The sequence below is a fragment of the Cebus imitator genome, unplaced genomic scaffold, assembly GCF_001604975.1.
Source record: "Cebus imitator isolate Cc_AM_T3 unplaced genomic scaffold, Cebus_imitator-1.0 Scaffold435, whole genome shotgun sequence".
Classification (NCBI taxonomy): domain Eukaryota; kingdom Metazoa; phylum Chordata; class Mammalia; order Primates; family Cebidae; genus Cebus; species Cebus imitator.
In genome coordinates, this window is record NW_016107750.1 from 168,310 (window position 1) to 191,749 (window position 23,440).

The 23,440-nt window shown below is 49.2% G+C and overlaps 2 long non-coding RNA genes across 3 annotated transcripts in view; both read right to left on the reverse strand.

Moving 5' to 3' along the window:
- Positions 1-206: 206 nt before the first annotated feature.
- On the reverse strand, positions 207-19,979 carry LOC108290463. Of its 2 annotated transcripts, XR_001819584.2 has the most exons (7): positions 19,920-19,979; positions 19,687-19,757; positions 19,395-19,464; positions 13,094-13,200; positions 3,869-4,019; positions 3,631-3,702; positions 207-632 (listed from the first exon to the last, which is right to left on the reverse strand). It is a non-coding gene; the product is annotated as an uncharacterized LOC108290463 (long non-coding RNA). The 2 variants fall into 2 exon arrangements; XR_005197142.1 differs by lacking the exon at positions 19,395-19,464 and having other exon boundaries at positions 19,920-19,966.
- A 1,286-nt stretch (positions 19,980-21,265) lies between these two features.
- The window catches only part of LOC119468461, a 4,332-nt gene continuing 2,157 nt past the window's right edge, over positions 21,266-23,440 (reverse strand). Inside the window, exons 2-3 of the long non-coding RNA XR_005197143.1 lie at positions 21,422-21,570; positions 21,266-21,323 (exon numbers count right to left, since the gene is read on the reverse strand). This is a non-coding gene — a long non-coding RNA (uncharacterized LOC119468461). The remainder of the gene's footprint in view (positions 21,324-21,421; positions 21,571-23,440) is intronic.

The window sequence follows — 23,440 nt, forward strand, 5'->3', positions numbered from 1 at the left end:
TCCAGGCTGGAGTACAATGGTTCAATCTCTGCTCACCGCAACCTCTGCCTCCCGGGTTCAAGCAATTCTCCTGCCTCAGCCTCCTGAGTAGCTGGGATTACAGGCATGCACCACCATGCCCAGCTAATTTGTATTTTTAGTAGAGACAAGGTTTCTCCATCTTGGTCAGATTGGTCTCAAACTCTTGATCTCAGGTGATCCTCCCACCTCGGCCTCCCAAAGTGCTGGGATTATAGGCATGAGCCACTGTGCCTGGCCCAGAAAGGTTTTTTAAAATGTAAATATAGTCAGATCTTTCACTCATTTAATTTATAACTTGTACGTTTAGTGTCTTATTTAAGAAATCTTTTGCTACTCCAAGGCTGTAAAAATTTATCCTGGCCAGGCATGGTGGTTCAGGCCTATAATTTCAGCAAATTGAGTGGCTGAGGAGTTCAGGACCAGCCTGGACAACATAATGAGACCCCATCACCACAAAAAGAGAATACAATTACCTGGTCATGGTGGTGTACACCCGTAGTCCCGGCTACTCAGGAGGCCGATGCAGGAGGACCACTTGAGCCCAGGATGTTGAGGTGGTAGTGAGCCTTGGATGCACCACTGTGATGTAACTTGGGCAACAGAGCAAGACCCTGTCTCAAAAAGAAAAAAAAAAACTGATCATATTTGGGCCTCTGATTTTTTGTGTGTGTGATATGAAGTTGGAATCCAATTATATTTTCTCCCATTTGTAAAACAGATGGTCCCAGTATGATTTGCTGAATACTGCCAGTTTTTAGACCCTAAGCGAATTGTTGTTGTTAGTATTGTATGATGGGGTCAATGGCTGCTTGGGTCCATTCACCTTTTTTCAGTGTCTTTGCTCACTACTATTTCCATTTGGGAATTCCTTCTCAATATTTTTTCACAAATTTATATTTTTTTCAAATGCTGAAATCCAAGAAAAATCAGGGGGAAAGGATTAGAAAACCCTATGAGAATTAAGGCTTAATGGAAATAGAAATGTTTTTGGTTCAGGCCAGATGCAGTGGTTCACGCCTGTAATCCCAGCACTTTGGGAGGCCAAGGCGGGAGGATCACCTGAGGTCAGGAGTTTGAGATCAGCCTGGACGACATGGTGAAACCCCATCTGTACCAAAAATACAAAAAATTAGCTAGGTGTGATGGTACGCATCTGTAGTTTCAGCTATTGGGGAGGCTAAGGCAGGAGAATCACTTGAACCTGGGAGGTGGCAGTTGCAATGAGCCAGGATTGCACCGGTGCACTCAAGCCGGAGCTACAGAGTAAGAATCCATCTCAAAAACAAAAATAAAAAAAAGAAGGCACCTTGCCCACAGCTGTTGCCAGGTTGTGACCATGGCCCTGTCTGCTGCTGCAAGACATTCTTGCAAATAAAATAATTATTAACTTGTCTGGCTGCATAATATACCTTACGTAAATTCTATCATATCAGCGGTGTTCCAAGAACAAGTTTGGAAATCAAAATAAGTCTTGCCGGGCATTGGTGGCTCACGCCTGTAATCCCAGCATCTGGGAAACTGAGGTGGGCAGGTCATGAGGTCAGGTGTTCAAGACCAGCCTGACCAACATGATGAAACCCTGTCTCTACTAAAAATACAAATATTAGCCTGGTGGTGTAGCACGTGCCTGTAATCTCAGCTACGTGGGAGGCTGAGACAGCAGAATCACTTAACTGGGAGGTGGAGGTTGCAGTGAGCCAAGATCATGCCACTGCACTCCAACCTGGGCGACAGAGCGAGACTTCATCTCAAAAAAAACCCCAAAAAACAAAGTAAGTCTTAAAATCGGCAACTTTGACACATGAAGTACTGTTAACCTTGCTAGGAAATCCAAATATTACATTATTTGAATATTGTCCAATAATGATCACTAGCTTTTCCCGTGTTGTGATATGCCCTATAGGCTACATTTCATTATAAACAGTATTAAGCTTCATGTTTCTTATTTGTTAAATACGTTTTTAGGTAATTGGGTTGAGTATGAATCATATTGGAAATATTTTAGGAATAACTTATGATTTGGGGAATTCCCAAGAATTCCTAGGAATTCTGATTTCTTATTCCTGAATCGTAAAGTTTAATATCTGTCAGAATTTGGAAGCAGCTCTGCTCACTTGAGGCAATGCTGCTTACTTGAAAAGCACATCGTTGCTTCTATTTTTAGATTTTTTATTCTGTCAAAAGAGAGCTGGAGTAATGTCATAATTTTTTTTAGAGAAGGGGGTCTCAATGTTGGCCAGGCTCAGGTACGTGGCACAGTCGTGGCTCACTGAATCCTCAACCTCCCTGGCTCGGGGGAACCTCCTGACTTAGCCTCCTGAGTAGCTGGGACTACAGGTGCACACCACCACGCTCGGCTAATTTTCAAATTTTTTGTAGAGATGGAATCTCACTATGTTGTGCAGGCTGGTCTTGGAACTTTTGGCCTCAAGTGATCCTCCTGCCTCAGCCTCCCAAAGTGCTGAGATTACAGTAATGAGCCACCACATCTGGTTCTCCACTACCGCTTCCTAGGTTGGTATAGCATAGTGTTTAAGAATGTGGGCTTCTGGCTGGGCACGGTGGCTCACGCCTGTAATCCCAGCACTTCGGGAGGCTGAGGTGGGTGAATCACAAGGTCAAGACATCGAGACCATCTGGCCAACATTGTGAAACCCTGACTTACTAAAAATGCAAAAATTAGCTGGGCGTGGTAGGGTGTGCCTATAGCCCCAGCCACCCAGGAGGCTAAAGCAGGAGAATTGCTTGAACACAGGAGGTGGAGGTTGCAGTGAGCTGAGATCACACCACTGCACTCCAGCCTGGTGATAGAGGGAGACTCTGTCTCAAAAAAGAAAGAAAAAGAATGTGGGCTTTTGCAGCTACACTTTGACCTGTGACCTTGGGCAAGTTTTAACCCCTCTGTGACTCAGTTTCCCCATCTGTGAAGGGAATATGATAGTAATTGCATCAAGTTCTAAGGGTTAACACGAGAATTAAATAAATAAGAGGCCGGGCGTGGTGGCTCACACCTGTAATCCCAGCACTTTGGGAGGCCAAGGTGGGCGGGTCACCTGAGGTAAGGAGTTCAAGATCAGCTTGGCCAACATGCTAAAACCCCATCTTTACTAAAAAATACACAAAGCCGGGTGTGGTAGCAGGCACCTGTAATCCCAGCTACTCAGGGAACTCAGGCAGGAGAATCACTTGAATCTGGAGGTTGCAGTGAGCTGAGATTGTGCCATTGCACTCCAGCCTGGGTGACAGGGTAAGACTCTGTCTCAAAAAAAAAAAAAAAAAGAATTAAATAAATAAGAAAAGGTCCCTAGAACAGTGCCTGGTCTGTAGCAACCACTCAATAAATGAGACTTCTTATTCTTGTTTTCAAGTCTTTTCTTCCCCTGGGTTGACTTTTCTCTTTCATGAAGTACATTTTTACTGGTACCGCACTGCCAGTGAGCAGGGAAAATGGCCTCTGTCTTCATTCTAAAATACATATATTTTTGCCCTCATCCTAGAACAGTAATTTAAGCATAGGATTCTAGGCTGACAATTCCTTTGAAGACACTGTTTAGCCATCTTTGGAGATTTTGGTTGGGTTGAGAAGTCTTCTGTCAGCAGGATTGTTACCTGGAGGTCAGGTGTCTTTTTTTTCTGGTTGTTCCTGTGGTTGTCTTCTTGTCTTTTGTATCTTACAGTTTTCTGTATTTTCAGGAGAGATGGGGTTTCGTTACATTGGCCAGGCTGATCTCGAACTCCTGACCTCAGGTGATCCTCCCACCTCAGCCTCCCAAAGTGCTGGGACAAACCATCAATTCGAGGTGATGGGAGCAGTGGCAGAGGTAAGCCAGGATACTACAGGACTCACCGAGGGTGACAGAAACTTCCTGGAGACAGCGAAGTTAGAGCTCGGCTTTATATGATAACTAGGAGTTGGCTGGGAGACAGTGGTGGCAGTAACATCCTGGTAGAAGAGACAGCTTGTGGAAGGTCACGGGTGTCACAGAGCATGGTGGTGCCTGAGAGAAGCAGTAAGAAGTTTGGTATAGCTAAAGATTGAGGTCACGTGGAGGACCAGCTCCAGCAGGGTTTGGGTGCCCTACAGTCTTCTCCCTGTAATTCTCATGCACTTAAAAAGCAAACAAACAGACCAAGTGTGGTGCCTCATGCCTGTAATCCCAACACTTTGGGAAGCTGAGGCAGGTGGATCACCTGAGGTCAGGAGTTTGAGACCAGCCTGCCCATGGTTGAAACCTCAGCTCTACTAAAAATGCAAAAATTAGCTGGGTGTAGTGGCGTGCCCCTATAATCCCAGCTACTTGGGAGGCTGAGGCACGAGAACTGCTTGAACCCGGGAGGCAAAGGTTGCAGTGAGCCAAGATCACGCCATTGCACTCCAGCCTGGGTGACCGAGTGAGACTCCATCTCAAACAAACAGCTTTATTGAGATTTAACTTACATATGGTAAAATGCACCTGCTTGAAGTATGCAAGTCCATGGGTTTTAGTATACTGACAGAGTTGTGTCACCATAACTTCAGGACATCCCACAGAAAAGCCCTCTGGGCAGGGTTTTTGACAGGGTCACAGCCTGCCCAAATTATATCTCTCGTCAGTTTGGCAGCAGAGCAGAGACGGGCTTGAAGGGGACAATGGGGGCCCTCATCGAGCCAAGAACATGAGCAATCGCTCAGCAGTGATTGTGCACAAAGGCTAAAGATTTATAGCAGTGACGGGGGAAATACACTCCATCTCTTAGATTCTTCTTTGCCAGGAAAAGAATTAGGTTATGAAGACGCACGTCATTTTTTGCTGGTTGGCTATTTAGTGGTGGTTCTACAAATCAGTATTATGGATGATGTTGCTTATTTACAAAGAAAAAATGACAGATCGGCTGTATCACAGCGAAATCCAGAATGCTGAAGTTTCTACAAAATGGGAACACTACAGAGCACTGTCCAGCACGTTTCCTGCAGCAAAACCCCAAGCTGGTGTGGACCAAATCAAGGCCACAGGCTCTGTCCTTGAAGGCTCTTCAGGGGGCTGCATTCACACTGAAGTGCTGAGTCACCCATGAATCCTGTGTTGTGAGGAGGGCTGCCTCCGTCCAGCGCAAGTCCAGGCTCCTTAGAGAGGAAAGGATCAGAGACAGGTGCACCTCTGCAGTGGCTTTGCCGTCAGGGGGTCTCATTTGAGCCTGTTGCAGCGGTCATTGATCAGTTAGGTTTTTTTTTTTTTTTTCTTTGAGATGCAGTTTTGCTCTTGTTGCCCAGGCTGGAGTGCAATGGTGCAAACTTGGCTCACTGCAACCTCCACCTCCTGGGTTCAAGTGATTCTCCTGCCTCAACCTCCAGAGTAGCTGGGATTACAGGCATGCGCCACCAAGCCCAACTAATTTTGTATTTTCAGTAGAGACGGGGGAGCGGGGGAAAGAAAAGAAAGAAATAGCCAAAAGAACTCTGGCTAATAAATGAATAAATAAAAGGAAAAAAAGAGATGGGGTTTCTCCATGTTGGTCAGGCTGGTCTTGAACTCCCGACCTCAGGTGATCCTCCCGCCTTAGCCTCCCAAAGTATTGGGATTACAGGTGTGATCCACTGCACACGGCTAATTAGTTAGGTTTTTTAAACTGCAATGAAAAATAAAAACAAAACTAAATTAAACTGGCTTTACCAGTGCAAGGGACTGTAGTCTGACATCATATTCAACTATGGTCATGTGAAAAGCCTCTCTTTACAAAAACAGAGAAATTCACAATAAAAATCTCACTAAATAAAGTGCCAGTGCATGGCTGAGTTAGCAAGAAAGAACAGAATATCCCCAGGGGCCAGAAACGAAGAGGGAGAAGCCAGCGTGGTGAGCACAGGGCTCTGTCCCACAGCTGCCTCCAGGAGGCACGTAAGAGGAGGCAAGGGTTATCAGAGCCAGCAACCCAGGGGCTTTGGTTGTGGTGGCTGCGTTGAGGCTGAAGGTAAGATCTTCAGCTGACAGAAGTAGAGAGTTGAAACTATGCCTCCTTGCAAAAGCCAGACTCCTCTGAGGGCAGATTTCTCAGTGAAAGATGGGCTAGAAAAAACCTACCCTCTGGCACAGGGATATAACAAAAAGCTTGTTTATCATTGCAGGGGCATAGAGCAGTGGGGACCTGGGACACATTCTACAAAAGGATCCCTTGAAAAATCCAAGCCTCATGTCTGTACTTTGAGGGGGTTTGAGGTCCAAATTTGTACTCCATGCATGGTCTGGGATTCCTATGCCAAGAGAAGAGAATTGGTGCCAGGCTGGTGATAACCCTGGGCCACCTGGTGAAGCAGCTGCAGAATGGCTCTGGAGGGGCATTTTTACAACCCCAGCAGCAGGAAATTCCCACACAAAAAACAAGCTCCCCCGAAAATGAGCTCACAATCAAATCTCAGTACACACAAGGAAAGGGGTCAACAGGAGCACACGGACAGGTGCTACACACAGAAGGAACAGAGGCCGAGGTTCTGAGATAACAGAACAGCAGGCCAAAAGAGTATCGAATACAAATGTTCATGACGATTAAAGGCCAAAGGAAAACATTCAAACTCTCAAGAAGATAGTGATACATCATGACACCAAGAACAGATAAATTCTTTTTTTCTTTTTTTGAGACGGGGTCTTGCTCTGTCACCCAGGCTGGAGTGCAGTGGTTCAGTCTCAACTCACTGCAACCTCTGCCTCCTGGGCTCAGTGATCCTCTCACCTCAGCCTCCTGGGACTACAGGCGCATGACATCATGCCCAGCTAATTTTATTATTTTTTTTTTGAGATAGCGTCTCAACCCGTCACCCAGGCTGGAGCGCACCTCCCGCCTCAGACTCCTGAGTAGTTAGGACTACAGGCGCAAGCCACCAACCACAGGTTACATTTTTTTTTTTTTTTTTTTTTTTTTTTTTTGAGACAGAGTTTCATTCTTGTTGCCCAGGCTGGAGTGCAATGGCGGGATCTCGGCTCACCGCAACCTCCACTTCCCGAGTTCAAGCGATTCTCCTGCCTCAGCCTCCCAAGTAGTTGGGATTACAGGCACCCGCCACAACACCCAGCTAATTTTTTGTATTTTTGGTGGAGGCAGGGTTTTATCACGTTGGCCAGGCTGATCTTGCAGTCCTGACCTCAGGTGATCCGCCCACCTTGGCCTCCTAAAGTGATGGGATTACAGGCGTGAGCCACCACTTCTGGCCTTTTTGTATTTTTCTAGAGACAGAGTTTTGCCATTTGCCCTGGCTGCTCTTGAACTTCTGAGCTCAAGCAATCCACCCAGCTCCGTCTCCCAAAATGCTAGGATTTCAGGAGTGAACCACCACACCTGGCTAGATGACAGATTTGAACAATACTTATGGATGAAATGACATGGAGTCTGAGATTTACCTCAAAATAATTCAGAGTGGGGAGCTGTGGGAAGGAGCACGGACTAAACAAGACGGGATATAGGTCGATACTTGTTGAAAGTGAATAAGAACTACACAGGGCCGGGCACCGTGGCTCGCGCCTGTAATCCCAGCGCTTTGGAAGGCCAAGGTGGGAGGATTGCTTGAGCCCAGCAGTTTGAGACCAGCCTGGGTAACATAGTAAGATGCCATCTCTATAAAAAATAAATGAATAAGCCAAAAAAAGGTTCATAAATACATAGAGCTTTATTCTACTGTCTCTAATCTTATATACATTTGGATTTTCTATAATAAAAATTATGAAACAAACAAAACATAAAGCTCCAAGTAGAGCTTCTAGAAATAAACAATATCAATAATGAAATTTAACACTTAGGACAGGCTTACTGGCAGATTGGACACAGATGAAGAGAGAATTGATAAACTCGAAGATATGAAAAAAAAAATCCAGAATGTAGAGAGAGAAATAGACAAAAAAATTTTAAAACTTCAGGAGAGACTGAGAGATTAAGACACGCAGAGAATAAATGGAAATATATGCTGCTCATTTAATGGGAATTCCAAAAGAAAACAAGAGGAGTCGGGTATGGCGGCTCACGCCTGTAATCTCAGCACTTTGGGAGGCCGAAGTGGGAGGATTACCTGAGGTCAGGAGTTCGAGATCAGCCTGGCCAACATGATGAAACTCGGTGTCTACTGAAAATACAAAAATTAGCCAGGCATGGTGGCGCACACCTGCAGTCCGCATCTCTATGACCTGTCTTGGCGCCTGGTACCTCCAAGATGTCGGTATTTGCTCAACTGGCCCCAGCTGATCTCGTGGGTCTCTCTATTGAACATTGAGCCCGCTACCAAAAGCAGGTGCTGCAGCCGAGGAGCATGTAGGTAGCGCCAGCTCACCTGGAGCTACGGAAACACGAGACCCTAATTCCTTCCTCGCCCTCCTCTTTTGCTTTTTCTTAACCTCTGATTTCACAGTTACCAATTAGCAATTTGGAAGAACCACCTTCCTTGTCTTTCTGAAATGCCTCTCTGCTAAGGTACCTTTCTCTTGGGGTAAAAAGCTAGGGGACTGCATGTACTAAGTGAATGGGGGAGGGGAGCCAATTAACATTCAGCTAAGAGAAAAAATGATTTCTCCTATCAGCAGTAAAAACTGACAGCTCTATCAGAAAATGAGCCGGGGGAGCCACAAAGCCTGGCAAGGCAGGGCGGGGAGGGAAGGCGTCTGCAGGCCTAATCAGGAGCGATAAAGATGGCTAAGGGCCGAGTCCGCTGCTGGGAGCCAGGGGATCACTCAGGCATCCAAAGGAGCTACCTCAGGAGGTGGAACCGTTGCCATCCACCTCGTCCCTCCTGTCTGAGCCGGCCCCAGGCACAAGCACTGGTACTGCTCAGGTTTTATACCTGAAACTTAGAGCTCTGACTCTCCTAACGGCCTCTCCCTGTGCACTCATTTCCTCTGACCTTATCATAAAAGGCGGCCACGTGACATCTATTTATGGCAGTGGGATGGTCTGGGGAGAGGAGGCTCCCTGCGCCAACTCCAGGGCTGATGAAATTGCCCTGGCCCTCTGGATCTCTCCCTGCCAGGAAGGAACAAACAGGTTTGGGGGCGGGGTGGTGAAATCAAATTCCAGCGTTATCTGACATACAAGTTCCTTCTTGAGTGCCACATAGGTAATTTGTTATAAATCGGAGCTTAAAAACCGGATCGGATTTCACAGAGCTCAATTCCATCCGTTTAAGATGAGAAGACGTGCAGAGAAGGACGGAGAGAAAACACCCTCATTCAGCCCGGCAGAGAAGAGAGTTAGCTTTTAAAAAAGTAACCATTGATCTTCTGCTTGAAATATAAGCGCATTTTGCTAAAAAAAAAAGAGGATGCCAGTGAGATTGAGACAGCAAGTGACGAAGAGAGCGCTAAGACTAGAGCAGGTTATTTGTTTTAATTGGAAAGAGCAAGAGGCAGTTTTCGGTCATGTTTTGTGTACAGTTCCAGGCCATGTGCCCTCTCTCATATACAATAATGAAACATAAAGACATGCGAACAAGTTCAGTGCCTGAGAGCATCGACGCCTCCCTCGAGGCATCTGTGTGCCCAGCACGAGCATGTAGGAAAAAGGAACAGTCTCAGGGAGCTCGTGCAGGGATTTGATTTCTCCACACACTTGTCTTCAGCAGACACTAATGGGGGAACGCGGGGAGGTCCAGACCTGGCATCTTCAGAGACCATAGCTGCGGGGCTATGGTTTTCTGAATCACTCCCAAATGCTTTTGAACTGGGATTTTTTTAAAATTAGGTTTCTTGTCTAAAATGTTCTACTTTTTTCTGTGTTCTTAGTACAGGAAGTATAACGAGGAAGTTAAGCATTTAGTACTCAAGCATTGGGACTGGCACAGTGGCTCCCGCCAGCAATCCCAGCACTTTGGGAGGCTGAGGCGGGTGGATCACCTGAGGTTGAGAGTTCGAGACCAGCCTGGCCAACAGGGCAGGACCCCATCTCTACTAAAAATACAAAAATTAGCTGAGTGTGGTGGCATGCACCTGTAATCCCAGCTACTCAGGAGGCTGAGAGAGGGGAATTGCTTGAACCAGGGAGGTGGAGGTTGCAGTGAACCTGGGCGACAGAGCGAGACTCCATCTAAAAAAACAAAACAAAACAAAACACTGTGCTAAGTGCCAAGGGCAGGCAGAAGGCAAGGAGGGAGATGGAGAGTTTTGGGAGGGGACTCTTTTAGATGGGGTGGCTGGGAAAGGCCTCTTTAGGAAAGTAACATTTTAATAAAGCCATAAGAGGTGCAAAGCTGTGAGCGTGGGTGACACAGACCCCACCTTCAGGCCTGAAAGTACCAGGACTGGGAGGAAAAGCAGCCCCCACTCAAGAAGGCAGCAGCGGTGCACAGAGAAAAACAACGCTGCAAAATTCGTGTCTATCCCTTGGAGCAGAGCAGATCAGATGCAGCTTCAGCTGCTGGGAGCTGGTCCCTGGCTTGTGCCACCCTCCTCCCCGCCCTGGCCTGGAGTCCTGCAGCGTGACCCAGAAACAGTGCCAGCAGCCAGGCCTGAGGAAGTGGTGCCTGGCCGTGCAGACACAGCTGGTTGGAGGGAACCCTGGACAGGGCCACACGATGACTTTTCTGGGACCCTTCCTCCACTAAAAAAAAAAAAAAAAAAAAAAAAGTAAAAACTGTATATTATGGCTGCATGGCTACAAAGATGAATCTAACCAGACTGGGCTGGTAATAAATCATTTACATTTTTTTTTCTGGTTTTAATAAAATGAAAACATTTTTGTGGGTCCACAGTGCCCTCAGACACGGTACTTGCTGAGCAGAATGAGGATGTGGGCTCTGGAGTTGGTGTCACGAAGCTCTTGCTTCTTCCTTTGCAGGATCAGCAAGGGGTCACTCTGCCTTTCCCCATGGCAAAGAAACTTCCCATGGGCACCTGCGCATACCCCAGGCCTCCTCCCTGCCAAAGCAGGAATTCCTGTGCCACCTCCTGGGGAGGGCAACCCAGCAAATGAGCCCCCTTGCATGGGTGGGAGTTGGTGACTGTTCTGTTTTCTGCAATAGTTCATGTTTTTGTTTTTTTTTTTTTTAAAGACATGGTATCACCATGTTGGTCAGGCTGGTCTTGAACTCCCGACCTCAGGTGATCCACTGTGCCCGGCCGTTTTTTTTTTTTTTTTGAAGCAGAATCTCACACTGGCGCCTAGGCTGTAGTGCAGTGGCTCAATCTCAGCTCACTAATCTCTGCCTCCTGGGTTCAAACAATTCTGCCTCAGCCTCCCTAGTAGCTGGGACTACAGGTGTGCACCACCACACCCAACTAATTTTTTTGTATTTTTAGTAGAGAAGGGGTTTCACCAAGTTGGCCAGGATGGTCTTGATCTCCTGACTTCATGACCCACCCACCTCAGTCTCCCAAAGTGCTGGGATTACAGGCCTGAGCCCCCGAGCCCGGCCCTTTTCTTTTTTTTGGGATGGAGTCTCCCTCTGTCGCCAGGCTGGAGTGCAATGGCGTGATCTCAGCTCACTGCAATCTCTGCCTCCTGGGTCCAAGAGATTCTCCTCAGCCTCCCGAGTAGCAGGGACTACAGGCACGCACCACCACACCCAGCTAATTTTTTTGTGTGTTTTTAGTAGAAAAGCGGTTTCACCATGTTGGCCAGGATGTTCTCAATGTCTTGACTTCGTGATCCACCTGCCTTGGCCTCCCAAAGTGCTGGGATTACAGGTGTGAGCCACTGTGCCCGGCCACAATGGTTCATTTTTTGCATCAACTTGACGGAGCCATGAGGTGCCCAGTATTTGGCTCCACATTATTCTGGGTTTGTGGTGAGGGTGTTTCCAGCGAGATAAGCATTCAAATTGGTAGACTGAGTAAAACAGAGGGCCCACCCCAGTGCGGATGTGCCTCATCCAATCCTACCAAAGCCTGAATAGAGCAAAAGACAGACTAAGCCAAGTGTGGACGCAGCTGGTAGTCCCAACTATGCTGGAGGCTGAGGCAGGAGGATCGCTTGAACCCAGGAGTTCGAGACCAGCCTGGGCAACATGGTGAGACCTCATCTCTACAAAAAGCTTTTGAAAAATTAGCCAGGCGTGGCACACTTGTAGTCCCAGCTACCCAGGAGGCTGAGGCAAGAGGATCATTTGAGCCCAGGAAATTGAGGCTACAGTGAGCCACATTCATACCACTGCACTCTAGCTCTAGCCTGGGCAGCAGGGAAAGAGCCTGTTTTTTTACCAAAAACAAAAAAAAGCCAAGCGCGGTGGCTCACTCCTATAATCCCAGCAGTTTGGGAGGGTGGGTGGATTACCTGAAGTCGGGAGTTTGAGACCAGCCTAGCCATCATGGTGAAACCCTGTCTCTGCTAAAAATACAATTAGCAGGGCATAGCGGCAGGCACCTGTAACCCCAGCTGCACGGGAAGCTGAGGCCGGAGAACTGCTTGAACCTGGGAGGTGGAGGTTGCAGTGAGCTGAGACTGCACCACTGCACTCTAACCTGGTGACAAAGTGAGACTCCATCTCAAAAAAAAAAAAAAAAAGGAAAAGAAAGAAAAAGTAAGAATTCGCTCTGTCGGCCTGACTGTGAGCTGAGCAGGTACACTGGTCTTCTCCTGCCTTTGAACTTAGACTGCAATGGCACTGTCAGTGCTCCTGGTTTTTTTCTGCTTGCTGACTGCAGATCCTGACTGCCAAACCTTCTCAGCCTGAGCTGGGCCAGGGCTCAGGGTAATTAGATGGGGCAGGTGGGGCTTCCCAGCAGCAATTTTTGGGCAAGTCAAGCTAAGACACCTCCCTGAGAATTGCTCTGCAGAGAACTGCCAACTCCAGGCAGTAAGAGGTGAAGCTGCCACACCTTTGCCTAATTCAGGAACACAGAGTCTTTGCCTTTAGAAATTCTCTCTGCTGTTGAGGGTGGAATGGAAATAAATATAATGTTTCATACAAAGCAAAAAAATATGATATAAGGATTTTGGGCTGGGCTGGGTGGTTTACCCCTGTAATCTCAGCACCTTAGGAGGTCAAGGTAGGAGGATCCATTGAGCCTGGGATTTTGAGACTAGTCTGAGCAACATAGTGAGATCCTATTTCTTTTAAAAAAGAGAGAGAGAGAGAGAGAGAGAGAGAGAGAGGACTTATTTAAAGTCTTATTTTGGCACTTACTGTTGATTTCCAATTATTCAGGATTCAATCATCCAGTCTGAGCACCACTGAAGCCTTTTCTAGGCAGTTTTGATCCATCTTTTCATTGACACTAATCTTGGTACTTCCTAATATTAATGAAAATAAAAGGAAACAAGAGTGAAACAACAATTTTACCTTCCTCTATTAGCTTCTGAGGGAGAAGGCAGACAAGAGAAGGCTGGGTGACCAGCTGGCATTCGCTTCCCTGTCAGGTTATCTCGACATCCCCACATTGTGGAAAGGACCCTGAGAGCTGACCATGCCTGCGTCTTGGCTCACTGCAACCTCCGCCTCCCGGGTTCAAGCAATGCTCCCTGCCCCAGCCTCCTGAGTAGCTAGGATTACAGGTGCGTGCCACTACACCTAGCTGTTTTGTATTTTTAGTAGAGATGGGGTTTTGCCATGTTGGCCAGGCTGGTCTCAAACTCCTGACCTCAGGTGTTCCATCAGCCTTGGCCTCCCACAGTGCTGGGATTATAGCAGTGAGCACCGTGCCCGGCCTTTTTTTTTTTTTTTTTTTTTTTTTTTTAAGAGACAGGCTCTTGCCTTGTTGTCCAACCAAACCTCTTAGCAAGTCGGACTTACAGACCATTAGAAACCCAATCAGGAACTCAAAAGCCTCACTCCCAGGTATACACCCAAGAGAAGTGAAACGTACATTCACACAAACACCTGTACGTGAATGTTATGGCAGCTTACTGATAATCATCCGAACCTGGAAATCACCCGCATCCTTTACCTGGTGAATAGGTAAATACACTGCACTCTATCCAGACAGTGGAACACTACTCAGCAATGAAAAGGAACCATAGGACAATGTGAGTGAGCCTCAAATCATGACACTCAGAGAAAGAGCCTAGACTCACACAACCCCATTTCCAGGATTCACTGGAAAAGCAACGGGAGAACAGAGCAGTGGTTGCTGGGGCAGCAGGGGGGTTCTGGGAGTGACGGGATGTTCCCTGTCTTGACTGTGGTCATGGTGACAGGACTCTATGCATTTGAACTACATACCAAAAAAAGTGAATTTTACTGTGTGTACCTTGAAGCCTATTTAACCATTAAAAAAGAAAAATCGTGGCGGCCTATGCCTGTATTACCAGCACTTTGCGAGGCCGAGGTGGGCATATCACAAGGTCAGGAGTTCAAGACCAGCCTGGCCAACATGGTGAAACCCCATCTCTACTAAAAATACAATTTAGCAGGGCGTGGTGGTGGGCGCCTGTAATCCTAGCTACTCTGGAAGCAGAGGCAGGAGAATTGCTTGAACCCAGAAGGCAGAGGTTGCACTGAGCCAAGATCATGCCACTGCACTCTAGCCTGGGCAACAGAGTGAGAAGCCTCAAAAAAAAAAGAAAAGAAAAGGGCACAGGGCTGAGCATGGATTTCAGATGCCCTATTTCAGGAGAAACAAACAAGTCCAGATTCTCCTGGCTGTGGCTCTGCGCTTTAGATGTTTGCAGAGTCAGAAGAGTGACGAAGGTTACAGGTGAGCCTGCGGGAGTAGACACCTTTGCGGAAGCGGGACTGGAGGAAATTAGCTTTTTCTGTATAGGTTTTTGGATGATGTCACTTTGTGATCTCTATTTGCTATGGCACCAGCAACCCTCACTGGGTCCTTGGCTCTGCCCTGTTCTGTTCTGCCTCCTCCTTTGCCAGTGGGGTTTCTACCTGAGCTCTGCGTCAGGGTCCAACCCAGCAACCTGCAGCCCTGAGGTCTGTAGGTCCCCATGTGGGCACTCTTGACCTCCTAGGCTTCACCGACCTGCAGACCTCCTCGCCAGTCACTCATGAACTTGGCTGAGGCACAGCTTTTCAGATCCCTGGGGACCCCTCCTCTCTTCTCTCCCACGGGGTTCTTGTGAAGCTCGAGGGAGAAAATGGTTGACAAACGGTTTTGCAAAACTAGGATTGGCTACCAAATGGGGAAGCTTATTACTGAAGACACAGATGCAGAACATTCAAGCAGGGAGCCATCAATCTCCTCTGCTGTCAGGAAGGCTGGGGGAAGGGCGGTGGGACCCAAGACAGCAGGAGCCGGATGCCACCGAGTTCTCAAAGACCTCATCTACCCCAGCCCTTCCTGTCCGGCCTCCAGGGGGCACTGGATCTCCACCCAGTGCGTGACCCTCTGCCCAAGCATTTGGTGGACCACCCCCCAACACACACACACACACACACACACACACACACACACACACACACACATCCCTCAGTGAGATTCTGGCAGAGGGGAGAGAGCCAGGGGCCATGGGGACCCAGGGGTGAGAAAGGGGCTGGCAGAGAGCAGGGTGTCCACCCAGAGTCAGGTTCAGGGTCACATTGATGTGTGGCCAGGGTGCAACACAGAATTCTGCAAGATTCAGAACATCCCTCAACCACCACATTTTCAGAAAATGGATGAAAAGCTGATCAAACAGACATTTGATGCCAGGATGAAGAGGAGCTGGATCCTGCATCATTGAGCTGGAGGCAAAGTGCGGGCTGGAGTTCCCCACAGCTGGAGCAGGAGTCCTCTGTCATCCATCTAGTCTGAAGCAGGAAATGCAAGAAGGCCCTTGGTGCCTCCTCCTTGGAGCCCGAGCCCGGCTGCTGAGAGCCCAGGGTGTACGGGGGCAGGTTCAGGCTGGGGCAGCGGGACTCTGGGAGCTGGGCTTGCTGGTCCAAGCAACTTGGAGCACAGGCCAGTTTGCAGTTCAGCTCAGAATCCTGATTCAGAAAAACCACCACTTCTCCATGCCTGGGGAGATACGTGAACCCCCCAAACTGGGCTCCTGGGGCCACCCCAGCAAAACCCTAAATGACAGAATTGCCCAGAGAGAAGTTGGCAGGCCTGTTAGCGAGACTAACCCCATACTCACCCATGCCCTCTTCTAGTTCACAGGGCACTTTTGTAGCAGGGGAATATGAACTATTCTTGCTAATGAGCATGGTGACGCTCACAGGACCCGCACCGATTGTCCAACGCCCCACAGTTAGGAAGCGGCAGAGCGGGGCCTTTAACACCCAGATCTCGTGCCTCTGAGTCCTAAACAGTTGCTTCAGAGGCTGAGCCTTCTGAGGGAGATGATAAAACAGGAGTTTGGCTGCTGAGCCCTCTTTGGGCACTTTCTCTAGAAGAGCCAAAAAGTGGTCCCCAGGTGCTACTTGCTTGTATGTGCCTGCTAAGTCAGTGCTGTTCAGTAAAAAGAAAGTGTTTTGGTTTTTGCTGCTGAATTGTAATATGTAATTGCAATGCGTGTACATGGTCATGTTTCTGTAAAGCTTGCAGAGGTGAGACATCAGTTAGTCACACCAAGCCAGCTTGGTGGCACACCACATGCCTGTAGTCCCACTGCTCAGGAGGCTGAGGTGGGAGGATGGCTTGAGCCCTGGAGTTCAAGGGTGTGATGAGCAAGGGTTGTACCACTGCACTCCAGCCTGGGTAACAGAGTGAGACCTATCTTTAAAAAAGAGAAAAGAGCCGGGTAAAGTGGCTCACAAAGTAATCCCAGTACTTTGGAGGCCAAGGCAGGAGGATCACGAGGTCAGGAGTTCGAGACCAGCCTGACCAATATGATGAAATCTCATCTCTACTAAAAATAAAAAATTAGCCAGGCGTGGTGGTGTACGCCTTTAATCCCAGCTACTCAGGAGGCTGAGGCAGGAGAATCACTTGAACCCAGGAGGCAGAGGGTGCGGTGAGCTGAGACCGTGCCATTGCACTCCAGCCTGCGTGACAAGAGCAAGACTCCGTCTCAAAAAAAAGAAAGAAAAGAATCCAACCTGGGCAACATAGTGATATACTCCGTCTCTATACATGTCTGCATATGAATAAAGTTTTAAAAAACGATAAAAATAACTTGTTAGTTTAAGTCTCTTTCCACTCTGATTCCCCTCCTTCCCCCTCCCGTCCAGTTGGATGGTATTGGACTGGCTGTGGGTATTTTGGGAGAAGTTGGAAATAGTTCAGAATTCAGGGATATTTCATGTGGTTCACAGTTCTATCCATGCATAGCTCAGTCATTGCTGGGGTCCGGAGGGACAGATGGCTTCCAGGAACACACCCACCAATGAATGAATGAATGAAGAATGAATACAATGATCATGATGGAAAAAGATTTAAATTTCTTGCTGATTTGGCATCAAATACTGACATCAACAAAGACAACATAAGACTCAGAACAGGTCCCTGTAATGAGAGCATCAAAGCCTCGCTTGGTAACCAGTGTGATCCATCCAAGGAGCATTTAAGGTCAGGTCCCATAAGAGCAAACTTGACATAGCCATGCCCTGAACTCTTACTGCTACCATATAAAAGAAATGTGATCAAAGTTTGTATTTTCTCTATAGAAAATGGCATTACAAAATCCTTGATGTACAAGGAAGCGATCAGGTATAGAAAACATAGGGAGGCCAGGTGCAGTGGCTCATGCCTGTAATACCAGAACTTTTGGAGGCCGAGGTGGACAGATCACCTGAGGTAAGGAGTTTGAGACCAGCCTGGCCAATGTGGTGAAACCCTGTCTCTAGTAAAAATACAAAAATTAGCCGAGCATGGTGCGGGCATCTGTGATCCCAGCAACTCGAGAGGCTGAGGCAGGAGAATCGCTTGAACCCAGGAGGTAGAGGTTTCAGTGAACCGAGTTCGCACCACTGCACTCCAGCCTGGACCACAATAACAAAACTTCACCTTAAAAAAAAAAAAAAAAAAGAAAGGAAAGAAAAAGAAAAACAGGCCTGGCACGGTGGCTCATGCCTGTATCCAGCACTTTGGGAGGCTGAGGCAGGTGGATCACCAAATCAGGAGTTTGGGACCATCCTGGCCAACATAGTAAGACCCCATCTCTACTAAAAATATAAAAATTGGCTGGGTGTGGTGGTGCACATCTGTGGTCCCAGCTACTCAGGAGGCTGAGGCAGGAGAATTGCTTGAACCAGGGAGGCAGAGGCTGCAGTGAGCCGAGACTGTACCACTGTACTCCAGCCTGGGCCACAAAAATGACACTTAGTCTTAAAAAAAAAAAAAAAAAAGAAAAAGAAAAAAACATAGGGAATGCATTGGTGGTCAACGCAGAGGTGGTCAAGCGGGTGATACAAAACGCCCTGTTATGTTTCTGAGTGGCTTGATATTTACCAACCTTCTAAAATTTGTAGTGTCATTTGTATTCTTCTTCTAATGGGCAGTAAAACTTCACTGTCACACCTAATTTTGGTTTTGTAATTGTGTTTGTGTCTTGCTTTTAAGGCAGAGTCTCGCTCTGTCCCCCCAGCTGGAATGCAGTGGTACAATCATGGCTCATTGCAACTTCTACCTCCCAGGTTCAAACAATTCTCCACCTCAGCCTCCCGAGTAGCCGGGATTACAGATGTGTGACACCATGCCTGGCTAATTTCTTCTATTTTAGTAGACACAGTTTTCACCATTTTGGCCAGGCTGGTCTTGAACTCCTGACTTTGTGATCCACCTGCCTCAGGCTCCCAAAGTGTTGGGATTACAGGCATAAGCCATCATGCCTGGCCGGTAATGTCTTTTTCTAAATCAAAATGACAAGTGTACAGTCTCAGCCAATGAGCAAGGTGCTGGGATGAAGATGGGGCCTAACACTAGCCTTGTCGAGGGGTCTTCCAAAATAGCTCCCTCCCTCAAGGCCACCCAAATGGGTCCCTGTGGGGAAGAAAGGGCCCTGCCATGAGGGAAGCACAGGCGGTTCCACATCACCAGACACCCACAAGACACCCATGCAGGGACAGGCACCCACATCCCAGGAGGAAGAAAGGGCCTCCTGGGGCCCAGAAGGGGCACAGCAGAGGGCATCCTGCAGCTGGCTGGCCCTGACCCCAGCTGGAAGGAAATGGGAACCCGAAAGGAGCCAGGGGTTTCCCAGGAGCCGCGTGTCCATGGGGAGGGGACCACAGTTCCACCGACCTCCAACCTGGTCAGACCCCATCTGGGCACAGGGAGTGCAGGCTGGGCAAACCCCCCATGGAGAAGGGTCTGGAAGCCACGCTGGATGTCACACAGGACCAGGGATGTCTTGGCCTGCAGAAGGGGAGGCGCTGCAGCCACAAACCCCCGTCCACACCTGCCGGAAATGCTGGGGAGAAGGACCTGGTGACAACTTCCCAGGGAAAGGCCTGTTCACCAGGCCAGGCTGTGGCAGTGGGGACCACAGCGGAGGGGGTGAGCAGGGGGCCGATCCTCGGGGCCTCCGGCAAACCAGGGACCCTGTGGGGAGGGGCTGGCAACCCGGGAAACCTCTCCTTCCTCCAGCCCGCCTGCTGGGCTTCCAGGTCTCACCTGGGAACCTGAAGTGAAGGGAGAGGAGAGTCCGGCAGGGTCTTCTCTTTCCAGGTGCTCTCAGCGGTGCCTGCGCCACCATGGGGCTTCCTTAACACCCACAGAGTTGAAAGAAAGGGAGAACCCGGATCCGAACCACCTGCCCTCTTTCCTCCACCCACCAGCCAGCTCCTTCCTACTTAGGGCCAAACGCAGCCTCAGATTCTGACCTTCACTTTCTACGAGTCGGTGTGACCCAGGTCCTACTTATCTTCAATTAAATTTAGTGGAATCACCGAGGTGCCTTTTTCACCTGTGCATTAAGAGAAAGGGCTCCACCTTCATGCATTCATTCAGCAGATTCCCGGGCTTGGGCCTAAGCACCTGCAAAGAGGAAGGGGGGCCTTCAGCAGGTCGGGGGAGGGGAATCGAGGGGCTACACTGAGCTCCCATCTACCTGGAAGCGCAGACACTTCCAGAGTCTCCCCAGGCAGTGTGGCTGATCCTAGATTTCAACCCCAGCCCCACCTCCATTGGCCGTCTCACCTCAAAACAGCAACTTCCAGCCAGGCACAGTGGCTCACGCCTGTAATCCCCGCACTTTGGGAGGCTGAGGCAGGCAGATTACAAGGTCAGGAGCTCGAGACCACCCTGGCCAACATGGTGAAACCCCGTCTCTACTAAAAATACAAAAATTAGTCAGGCGTGGTGGCGGGCACCTATAATCCCAGCTACTTGGGAGGCTGAGGCAGGAGAATCGCTTGAACCCAGGAGGCGGAGGCTGCAGTGAGCCCAGATCGTGCCATTGCACTCCAGCCTGGGTGACAGAGCGGGACTCTGTCTCAAAAAACAAAAACAACAACGAAAAAAATCAGCAACTTCCCATCTCTGAGTTTCCTCATCTGCAAAATGCAGACATAATAGCACCTGCCTCGCAGGGTGGCTTAGAGAGCGGACTCAGCCAAGTACCTGGCAAGGGTGATTCCTTCCCCACCTTAGATCACCTCTTCTTGCCCTCACCCCCATTCAGTGGCTATGCCCAGCAGTTGGTGGCCCAGTGCCCAGAAGGGGGTTGGAGGAGGCAGAAAGGCTTTGGGGACCTGGGACCAGGCCCTGACCAAGGGCCTCCCGCCCACTCCCAGGCCAGCTGCTCCTGGCAAGTGCCCGAGTCTCTGTCCCACAGGCAGCTCCGAGATGGCCTGGCCCCATGCTCCCTATGTGACACACAGTCAGCAGACACTGGGAGGAAAGAAAGGCAAAGGGAAGCCCAGGGGAAGCAGGGACTTGGGCACAGGCTCCCTGACAGGAAGAAAAAGCCCCAGAACACTTTCCTTTTGCCCCAGGGGAGTTTCCTGAGGAGGAGGGCTTCTGATAAGTGAAGCCTTCAGTCACCTGTGCCTGCTGGAAAGATCTTGGTCCTAGCCAGGGGTGGTGGCTCACACCTGTAATCCCAGCACTTTGGGAGGCAGAGGCAGGTGAATCACCTGAGGTCTGGAGTTCGAGACCAGCCTGGCCAACAGGGTGAAACCCCATCTCTACTAAAAATACAAAAAATAAACCAGGCGTGGTGGCGGGCACCTATAATCCCAGCTACTTGGGAGGCTGAGGCAGGAGAATCGCTTGAACTCAGGGCAGGTGGAGGTTGCAGCGAGCCAAGATTGCGCCATTGCACTCCAGCCTGGGTGATGAATGAAACTCCATCTCAAAAAAATAAAAAATATAAATCATGGTCCTGAGATCCAAAAGTGGTTTCTCCCTTCCTCTGATTCCATTCTGAAAATGGAGGGCAGCCTGGGATTATTGTTTATCAGCACACCCCTGGGAGATTTCTGGTCCTAAAACAGCATCTCACCTGTAATCCCAGCTACTCAGGAGGCTGAGGCAGGAGAGTCGCTGGAACCGGGGAGGTGGAGGTTTCAGTGAGCCAAGATCACGCCATTGCACTCCAACCTGGACAACAAGAGCAAAACTCCATCTCAAACAGCAACAACAACAACAAAACACCCAGCATTTCTTCAGTGTTGCAGGGTGTTTTGTACAGAACAGACCTTCGAGTCCAGTGACTGCAGGAAGTCTCTACGTTCCCGAGGAGCCGTCTCCTGGAGAAAGCCGTTCCCACTCAGAAACCGGATTGTAAATGCTGTCGAGCTTCGGGGAACCGCCCAAAAGCTGCTGAAGTCTGAATGCCGCTGAGAATCTGTACATGTGAAATGAAAACAGTAGAAATCGATACTAGTTGCAATACTAGTAATTTCTAAGCCGAAAAAATAAATGGTTTTATTCATCTGACTTCAGCTGCTGGAGAGAGAAAGGTAGTTTTCATCGGAGGAGGCCCAGGGGAGCGGGAGGCCTTCTCATTCTGCTTCCTTGGGCCCCTCTCCAGCCTCGGCCTCTCAGCCTGGATGGGACACCCCAGCCCCTTGTCTACTCCTGGAAGTTTCTTATAAAGCCTTCCTGGGACAGATTCACACCTGTAATCCCAGAACTTTGGGAGGCCAAGGCGGGTGGATCACTTGAGGTCAGGAGTTTGAGACCAGCCTGGCCAACATGGTGAGGCTAAGGAAGGAGAATCACTTGATTTCGGGAGGCGGAGGTTGCAGTGAGCCAAGATTGTGCCAGTGCACTCCAGTCTGGCCGACAGAACAACACTCCATCTCAGAAAATAAATAAACAAATAAATAGGCCAGGCGCGGTGGCTCAAGCCTGTAATCCCAGCACTTTGGGAGGCCGAGGCGGGTGGATCACGAAGTCAAGAGATCAAGACCATCCTGGTCCACATGGTGAAACCCCGTCTCTACTAAAAATACAAAACATTAGCTGGGCATGGTGGCGCGTGCCTGTAATCCCAGCTACTCAGGAGGCTGAGGCAGGAGAATTGCCTGAACCCAGGAGGCGGAGGTTGCGGTGAGCCGAGATCGCGCCATTGCACTCCAGCCTGGGTAACAAGAGCGAAACTCCGTCTCTAAAAAAATAAATAAATAAATAGAGCCTTCCTGAACGCCTGGACCTTCTTGGTGGGCTCAGCCCGTCATGTTGGGATGTGACTTAGAGTGGATATCAGCCTGCGCCCCACATGGTGGGCACCCAGCACAGGGCCGGCCCACAGCAGTGCCCTGGAGAGTTTGTTGAATGAGGGAATGAGTGACCTGAAATTCCTTGTGGATCATCGAAGGGGCCTTCTGGACCCCTGTGAGAATTAGAGGGGCTGGCCTGGGATCTTTGCTATCCCTGAAACTACGGCAGTCAGACTCTGACCCAGGTCTGCACAGCTGTGCCATTATCCTTCCCAGCCCTGGGGCAGCGGAAGAGCCGGCCTAGCCACAGGGCAACGGGAAGAGAAAGTAAGAGTCAGTGAGAATAGACGGCGAGCTGAGAGGAGAGGGCAGAGCTTTCCTGAGGCCTGAGGCTGGGTCAGGGGGAGCCCCCTGAGAATCCCCTGCAGCTGCCCTGACCCCTGCACCCCACCTCTGGAACCTCAGTGGGGGCAGCTCCAAGACCAGCCTCCAATTGCTCTGGCTAGCGGAGAGGGTGGGGGTATGGGGTGCCTGGAGGGCCTCGATTTCTGGCTCCTCGCTTCCCCACTGCTGCTCCTCCCAGACCTGTCACCACCATAGACTTCCTTATCCATTACCGCACACTCCTCCTCTCCCCTTGGGGACCCTCCTTGTTCTCTGTGACTTTCCCAAACCCTGCTCCCCTCTAAAGGGACCTACACAATTGAGAGGATGAATAAAGATTAAAGGCAAAACAACTACTTTTCTTTTTTTTTGAGACGCGGAGTCTCACTCTGTCGCCAGGCTGGAGTGCAGTGGCAAATCTCTGCTCACTGCAACCTCTGCCTCCCGGGTTCAAGTGATCTTCCTGCCTCAGCCTCCCAAGTAGCTGGGACTACAGGCATGTGCCACCACGCCCAGCTAATTTTTGTATTTTTAGTAGAGTCAGGGTTTTACCATGTTGGCCAGGCTGGTCTCGGACTCCTGATCAGGTGATCCATTCACCTGCCTTGGCCTCCCAAAGTGTTGGGATTACAGGCATGAGCCACCATTCCCGGCCTTTTTTTTTTTTTT